This window comes from Pseudophryne corroboree, chromosome 1 (assembly GCF_028390025.1).
Source record: "Pseudophryne corroboree isolate aPseCor3 chromosome 1, aPseCor3.hap2, whole genome shotgun sequence".
Lineage (NCBI taxonomy): Eukaryota > Metazoa > Chordata > Amphibia > Anura > Myobatrachidae > Pseudophryne > Pseudophryne corroboree.
This window is the reverse complement of record NC_086444.1, coordinates 263,926,641-263,935,737: the sequence shown is the minus strand read 5'-3', so window position 1 is coordinate 263,935,737 and position 9,097 is coordinate 263,926,641. Positions and strand designations below refer to the sequence as shown.

The 9,097-nt window shown below is 50.9% G+C and overlaps 1 long non-coding RNA gene across 1 annotated transcript in view; it reads left to right on the top strand.

Annotated features, from left to right (window-relative positions):
• Window positions 1–956: 956 nt before the first annotated feature.
• LOC135056392 (uncharacterized) overlaps window positions 957–9,097 on the top strand; it is a 34,164-nt gene continuing 26,023 nt past the window's right edge. The window contains exon 1 of the long non-coding RNA XR_010243977.1: window positions 957–1,570. This is a non-coding gene — a long non-coding RNA (uncharacterized LOC135056392). The remainder of the gene's footprint in view (window positions 1,571–9,097) is intronic.

The window sequence follows — 9,097 nt, the reverse complement described above, 5'->3', positions numbered from 1 at the left end:
ACAGCCCCCCATATTACACCCAGTAGCACTATACACAGCCACCCCATATTACACCCAGTAGCACTATACACAGCCCCCCATATTACTCCCAGCAGCACATTACACTACATTTTACACAGCCCCCTCCCCCCATATTACACCCAGTAGCACTATACACAGCCCCCCCATATTACACCCAGTAGCACTATACACAGCCCCCCCATATTACACCCAGTAGCACTATACACAGCCCCCCCATATTACACCCAGTAGCACTATACACAGCCCCCCCATATTACACCCAGTAGCACTATACACAGCCCCCCCCCATATTACACCCAGTAGCACTGTACACAGCCCCCCATATTACACCCAGTAGCACTATACACAGCCAGCCCATATTACACCCAGTAGCACTATACACAGCCCCCCATATTACTCCCAGCAGCACATTACACTACATTTTACACAGCCCCTCCCCCCATATTACACCCAGTAGCACTATACAGCCCCCCCATCTTACACCCAGCAGCACATTACAGGCACTACATTATACACAGCCCCCTCCCCCCCATATTACACCCAGTAGCACTATACACAGCCCCCCCAAATTACACCCAGTAGCACTATACACAGCCCCCCCATATTACACCCAGTTGCACTATACACAGCCCCCCCCATATTACACCCAGTAGCACTATACACAGCCCCTCCCCCCATATTACACCCAGCAGCACATTACACTACATTTCTCTGACGTCCTAAGTGGATGCTGGGGACTCAGTCAGGACCATGGGGAATAGCGGCTCCGCAGGAGACAGGGCACAAAAAGCTTTAGGATCAGGTGGTGTGCACTGGCTCCTCCCCCTATGACCCTCCTCCAAGCCTCAGTTAGGTTTTTGTGCCCGGCCGAGAAGGGTGCAATCTAGGTGGCTCTCCTAAAGAGCTGCTTAGAGTAAAAGTTTTGTTAGGTTTTTTATTTTACAGTGAGTCCTGCTGGCAACCAGGCACGGATAGAAAGGGGGGCGATGGGGGAGGTCGCCCCCCCTAACACACTGCAGCTTTCAGTGTGATGAGATGAGATATAGACAGTGTCTCAGCAATCCCGCTCCCTCCTCCCAGCTTGTGTACTCCCTGCTGAGCAGAGGCTGCAGAGCTCTCACACGCAGCGTCTCTCCTCCTTCCCAATCACTCCTTTGGCTCATAGGGCAGGCAATAAAGATAAGTTTGTTGACTGTGGAGTGGGATTCTCACCCCAGTGTCTCCACACAGATGATCAAAGGAGATCCGTCCGGGAACTGGCTGCTTGTTGGAGGCGGGGCTAAAGTTACTTGACAGGCTAGTCGACAAATGAAAAACACTATAGTGTTGGGTGGGCTGAACATGTCTGTGTACAGTGTACACAGGAAGTGGAAGCAGGAAGGAGCTGTGCGTTCCATTTCTACTTTGATTCAACTTACCTTGGCTGCAGTGTGAGACCAGCCTGATGCTGCTGCCAGAGGGACAACGGCCAGCCTGCTGCTGTGGCCAGAGGACAAGGATCAACCTACTGCCTGCCAGCCAGAGACCTACCAGCAATCTGCAACTTAGTGTAAGTAAGTGCAGGTATGCTTCAGAGGTATAAAGGTGTGGGTATATTGCAGAGGTGTAAAGGTATGCAGGAACATAGCAGTGGTATACAGGTGTGTGGGTACATAGCAGGGGTATACAGGTGTGTGGGTATATACTGTAATGTGCGGGAATATAGCAGGGGTATACAGTAGTGTGGGTATATAGCAGGGGTATACAGGTGTGCAGGAACATAGAAGGGGTATATAGGTGTGTGGGTATATAGCAGGGGTATACAGGTGTGTGGGTATATAGCAGGGGTATACAGGTGTGTGGGTATATAGCAGGGGTATTCAGATGTGCAGGTATATAGCAGCGGTATACAGGTGTGCGGGAACATAGCAGGGATATACAGGTGTGCGGGTATATAGCAGGGGTATACAGGTGTGTGGGTATATAGCAGGGGTATACAGGTGTGTGGGTAGAGAGAGAAGAGATTTGTTTTTTCCCCATAGACCCATTTATGTGAAATGCCAGTGGGTCTGCTAAAAAACAGATTCTCCTCTTACAAGACCCATGGGCAGTTTTTATGTTGCCTGCATTCAATTGGGGTATCTGATTTCAGGACATTACTTACTGTATTTCACTACTGTTCATTTCTTACTTTACTGGAAAACCTATACTACTCGTACAAGCACGTCAGATATATTAAAAAATTATTTAAAATGCCAGTGAGTGTGACCTTTATTTTCCACCACATTTAGTTCTCATAATTAGTGGCATTAACATAGAAATACATGACTATTAATGAATTTTTTTAGGCACTAAAATAAAAAATAGATTTTGACCCATTGTTTATAGGGTCACCAGACCATATTGCTGCTGCTAGCAATGCTAGAATAAAACATTGTTTCCCGTGCACACTTTAGTAGCAATTACAATCCAAACCCATTGTCTTGCTGTGTACATGTCTGTAATAGGCGGCAGTGGCGTAACTAGAAATTTTTCTCCCCCAAGCCAAAAAATTCTTCGGCGCCCCCCCCCCCCCCCATAATTGGCACTAGGAAAGGGACAAACATGTGCGCGCCGAAGGCGCGCGGCGCAAAAAAGGGGCGTGGTTTTGTTTAAATGGGCGCGGCTTCGCATAAAGAGGCGTGGCATTGCAGGAATGGACTACCTTATACCCCAGTTTTGCAACCTGCACGCCCAGACGTTAGCCACCACAGGAAAGAAAAATAATCCTGATTCATGCCCCTTCCATTATTTGTCATTTTTCCTCCTTATAGTAATGCCCAGTATACATTATGCCACATACTGCAATGGCCCTCAGACATTATGCCACACACAATAATGCACATGACACAATATGCACACACCGTAATGCCCCCGACACATTATGCCACACACCGTAATGTCTATGACACATTATGACAGGAATCGCAATGCCCGTTATACATTATGCTACACACTGCAATGCCCCTGATACATTATAGCACATACCACAATGCCCATGATATAGTATACCACACACCGCAATGTCCGTGATACATTATGACACACACCGCAATGTCCGTGATACATTATGACACACACTGCAATGAACCTGAGACATTATATCACATACCACAATGCCCATGATATAGTATACCACACACCGCAATGTCCGTGATACATTATGACACACACCGCAATGCCCGTTATACATTATGCCACACTGCAATGACCCTGAGACATTATACCACATACCACAATGCCCGTGATATAGTATACAGACACCGTAATGCCTGACACATTATGCCACACACCGCAATGCCCATTATACATTATGCCACACACTGCAATGACCCTGAGACATTATACCACATACCACAATGCCCGTGATCTAGTATACCATACACCGTAATGCCTGTGACACATACCGCAATGCCCGTTATACCCTATGCCACACTGCAATGCCCCTGAGACATTATACCACATACCACAATGCCCGTGATATAGTTTGCCACACACCGTAATGCCTGTGACACATTCTGACACACACCGCAATGTCCGTGATACATTATGCCACACACCGTAATGCCCATTACACATTAAGTCCTACATTAAGGCTTCTAATTACTTTTAAATTACCTGCTCGTTGCCAGGGGTTTCGTGCTCTTGGTTCCATGCACGGTGCCAGGGATTTTCATGCTCAGGGTGTCATGCTCGTTGCCAGGTGTTTCATGCACTCAGTGTTCATGCACTGGGTGTCATGCTCATTGCTAGGGGGTAGTGCTTGTTGCTAGGGCTGTGCTCCCAGTGCCACATATGTCCTCAGTGCCAGATATTCCCCCACGGTGCCAGGTACTCACATGCCCCCAGTGCCAAATATAGCCTCTCCCCCCAGTGCCACATATGCCCCCAGTGCCAGATATTCCCCCACAATGCCAGGTGCTCACGTGCCCCCAGTGCCAAATATAGCCCCCCATGTGCCAGGTACACATACAGTGCCATATATGCCCCCTCAGTGCCCCCCCAGTGCCATATATACCCCCTCAGTGCCTCCCCAGTGCCATATATGCCCCCTCAGTGCCCCCCAGTGCCATATATGCCCCCTCAGTACCCCCCAGTGCCATATATGCCCCCTCAGTGCCCCCCCAGTGCCATATATGCCCCCTCAGTGCCCCACCAGTGCCATATATGCCCCCTCGGTGCCATATTTGCCCCCTCAGTGCCTCCCCAGTGCCATATATGCCCCCTCAGTGCCCCCCAGTGCCATCTATGCCCCCTCAGTGCCCCCCAGTGCCATATATGCCCTCAGTGCCCCCCAGTGCCATATATGCCCCCTCAGTGCCATATATGCCCCCTCAGTGCCCCCCGCAGTGCCATATATGCCCCCTCAGTGCCATATATGACCCCTCTGTGCCCCCCCAGTGCCATATATGCCCCCTCAGTGCCCCCAGTGCCATATATGCCCCTCAGTGCCACCCCAGTGCCATATATGCCCCCTCAGGCCATATATGCCCCCTCAGTGCCCCCCCCCTGTTCCATATATGCCCCCTCAGTGCCCCCCCAGTGCCATATATGCATACCTCACGCAGTGTCCCGCGATGGGGGGGGCAGTTGGGAGTCTCCTACAGTCACTGCTCTGCATAGCAGAGCAGTAGTGAATAGACGCTGTGCGCATGCGCACAGCGTCTATTCAGCGCAGACAGTGGGAGAGAGGGCATGCCAGCAGCTCACAGAGCGCTGGGCATGCCCCCTCAGTGACGAAACGGGGGCGTGGCCCGCGATCGCGGGTCCTCCGCGAAGCCACGCCCCCTTTTCATAGGACACGCCCCCCCGACACGCCGGAGACTCAGAGGGACACAGGAGAGGCGCACGCTGTGGCCTCCGTGTCCCTACTTCACAGCGGGGGGCTAGTGACAACAGATTGACATGCGGACGTTCGTCCGCATGTCAATCTGCTCTAAATCAGTGGCGGCGCCCCCGCAGCCCCTCGCCCCCAAGCCACCGCGAGGGCTGCGGGGGCAGTAGTTACGCCACTGATAGGCGGGTGTCTCTATCCGCTTATACCCAGCTAGGTTGATCTCTTTTGTGTTGTGATCTCCAAACAGCAGCAGCACAGATGGTGTAATGGTAGCATTACTACTTTTGGCTCACTGACACTTAGCTAAGGCGGTGGATTTTACTGGGGGGGCTCCAGTCCTGGAGCCCATAGAGAAAATCTGCCACTGGATGGGACCCAAGTCTAAACACAGATTGCATTTATGTTTTATATACACCTTATACACACAGTGGGTTATTCAGAGATGGACGCAGATCGCTGCATACGCAGCAAGATCTGCATTCATCTCCTCACATGCTGGGGGCCGCCCATCACAGGGCAAGGTCGTTAAGCATGCGTAACACCGTCTCATGATGTGTCTGCAATTAAGGTTGACCCCTGCCAGCGCAGTCAGGATGGGAGAGGGAAGGAGTCGGGAATGGAAAGGGGAGGAGTCATTATTGGAGATGGGAGGAGTCATGATTGGAGAGGGGAGGAGTCATGACTGGAGATGGGAGGAGTCACAACCAAACAGTACACCGCCCCCCCTAAAGGAAAAGTCTAGATCCGTCCCTGCTGGCAACAGGCTCACTGCAACGAGGGACTTAGGGGAGAAGAAGTGAACTCACCTGCGTGCAGGATGGATTGGCTTCTTAGGCTACTGGACACTAGCTCCAGAGGGACGATCACAGGTACAGCCTGGATGGGTCACCGGAGCCGCGCCGCCGACCCCCTTGCAGATGCTGAAGAGAGAAGAGGTCCAGAAATCGGCGGCTGAAGACTTCTCAGTCTTCATGAGGTAGCGCACAGCACTGCAGCTGTGCGCCATTGCTCTCAGCACACTTCACACCAACGGTCACTGAGGGTGCAGGGCGCTGGGGGGGGCGCCCTGGGCAGCAATGAAAGTACCTATGCTGGCTAAAAATACATCACATATAGCCTCTGGGGCTATATGGATGTATTTAACCCCTGCCAGGTTGTCAGAAAAACGGGAGAAGAAGCCCGCCGAAAAGGGGGCGGGGCCTATTCTCCTCAGCACACAGCGCCATTTTCCTACACAGCTCCGCTGCTAGGAAGGCTCCCAGGCTCTCCCCTGCACTGCACTACAGAAACAGGGTTAAAACAGAGAGGGGGGCGCTTATTTGGCGATATTATTATATATTAAGATGCTATAAGGGAAAACACTTATATAAGGTTGTCCCTGTATAATTATAGCGTTTTGGTGTGTGCTGGCAAACTCTCCCTCTGTCTCCCCAAAGGGCTAGTGGGGTCCTGTCCTCTATCAGAGCATTCCCTGTGTGTGTGCTGTGTGTCGGTACATGTGTGTCGACATGTATGAGGACGATGTTGGTGAGGAGGCGGAGCAATTGCCTGTAATGGTGATGTCACTCTCTAGGGAGTCGACACCGGAATGGATGGCTTATTTAGGGAATTACGTGATAATGTCAACACGCTGCAAGGTCGGTTGACGACATGAGACGGCCGGCAAACCAATTAGTACCTGTCCAGGCGTCTCAAACACCGTCAGGGGCTTTAAAACGCCCATTTACCTCAGTCGGTCGACACAGACACAGACACGGACACTGACTCCAGTGTCGACGGTGAAGAAACAAACGTATTTTCCATTAGGGCCACACGTTACATGTTAAGGGCAATGAAGGAGGTGTTACATATTTCTGATACTACAAGTACCACAAAAAAGGGTATTATGTGGGGTGTGAAAAAACTACCTGTAGTTTTTCCTGAATCAGATAAATTAAATGAAGTGTGTGATGATGCGTGGGTTTCCCCCGATAGAAAATTATTGGCGTTATACCCTTTCCCGCCAGAAGTTAGGGCGCGTTGGGAAACACCCCTTAGGGTGGATAAGGCGCTCACACGCTTATCAAAACAAGTGGCGTTACCGTCTCCAGATACGGCCGCCCTCAAGGAGCCAGCTGATAGGAGGCTGGAAAATATCCTAAAAAGTATATACACACATACTGGTGTTATACTGCGACCAGCGATCGCCTCAGCCTGGATGTGCAGCGCTGGGGTGGCTTGGTCGGATTCCCTGACTGAAAATATTGATACCCTTGACAGGGACAGTATTTTATTGACTATAGAGCATTTAAAGGATGCATTTCTATATATGCGAGATGCACAGAGGGATATTTGCACTCTGGCATCAAGAGTAAGTGCGATGTCCATATCTGCCAGAAGATGTTTATGGACACGACAGTGGTCAGGTGATGCAGATTCCAAACGGCACATGGAAGTATTGCCGTATAAAGGGGAGGAGTTATTTGGGGTCGGTCCATCGGACCTGGTGGCCACGGCAACAGCTGGAAAATCCACCTTTTTTACCCCAAGTCACATCTCAGCAGAAAAAGACACCGTCTTTTCAACCTCAGTCCTTTCGTCCCCATAAGGGCAAGCGGGCAAAAGGCCAGTCATATCTGCCCAGGGATAGAGGAAAGGGAAGAAGACTGCAGCAGGCAGCCCCTTCCCAGGAACAGAAGCCCTCCACCGCTTCTGCCAAGTCCTCAGCATGACGCTGGGGCCGTACAAGCGGACTCAGGTGCGGTGGGGGGTCGTCTCAAGAGTTTCAGCGCGCAGTGGGCTCACTCGCAAGTGGACCCCTGGATCCTACAAGTAGTATCCCAGGGGTACAGATTGGAAATTCGAGACATCTCCCCCTCGCAGGTTCCTGAAGTCTGCTTTACCAACGTCTCCCTCCGACAGGGAGGCAGTATTGGAAACAATTCACAAGCTGTATTCCCAGCAGGTGATAATCAAAGTACCCCTCCTACAACAAGGAAAGGGGTATTATTCCACACTATATTGTGGTACTGAAGCCAGACGGCTCGGTGAGACCTATTCTAAATCTGAAATCTTTGAACACTTACATACAAAGGTTTAAATCAAGATGGAGTCACTCAGAGCAGTGATAGCGAACCAGGAAGAAGGGGACTATATGGTGTCCCTGGACATCAAGGATGCTTACCTCCATGTCCCAATTTGCCCTTCTCACCAAGGGTACCTCAGGTTCGTGGTACAGAACTGTCACTATCAGTTTCAGACGCTGCCGTTTGGATTGTCCACGGCACCCCGGGTCTTTACCAAGGTAATGGCCGAAATGATGATCCTTCTTCAAAGAAAAGGCGTCTTAATTATCCCTTACTTGGACGATCTCCTGATAAGGGCAAGGTCCAGAGAACAGTTGGAGGTCGGAGTAGCACTATCTCAAGTAGTTCTACGACAGCACGGGTGGATTCTAAATATTCCAAAATCGCAGCTGTTTCCGACGACACGTCTGCTGTTCCTAGGGATGATTCTGGACACAGTCCAGAAAAAGGTGTTTCTCCCGGAGGAGAAAGCCAGGGAGTTATCCGAGCTAGTCAGAAACCTCCTAAAACCAGGCCAAGTGTCAGTGCATCAATGCACAAGAGTCCTGGGAAAAATGGTGGCTTCTTACGAAGCGATTCCATTCGGCAGATTTCACGCAAGAATTTTTCAGTGGGATCTGCTGGACGAATGGTCCGGATTGCATCTTCAGATGCATCAGCGGATAATCCTGTCTCCAAGGACAAGGGTGTCTCTTCTGTGGTGGCTGCAGAGTGCTCATCTACTAGAGGTCAGCAGATTCGGCATTCAGGACTGGGTTCTGGTGACCACGGATGCCAGCCTGAGAGGCTGGGGAGCAGTCACACAGGGAAGAAATTTCCAAGGAGTGTGGTCAAGTCTGGAGACTTCTCTCCACATAAATATACTGGAGCTAAGGGCAATTTACAATGCTCTGAGCCTAGGAAGACCTCTGCTTCAAAGTCAACCGGTGCTGATCCAGTCGGACAACATCACGGCAGTCGCCCACGTAAACAGACAGGGCGGCACAAGAAGCAGGAGGGCAATGGCAGCAAGGATTCTTCGCTGGGCGAAAAATCATGTGATAACACTGTCAGCGGTGTTCATTCCGGGAGTGGACAACTGGGAAGCAGACTTCCTCAGCAGGAACGACCTCCACCCGGGAGAGTGGGGACTTCATCTGGAAGTCTTCCACATGAT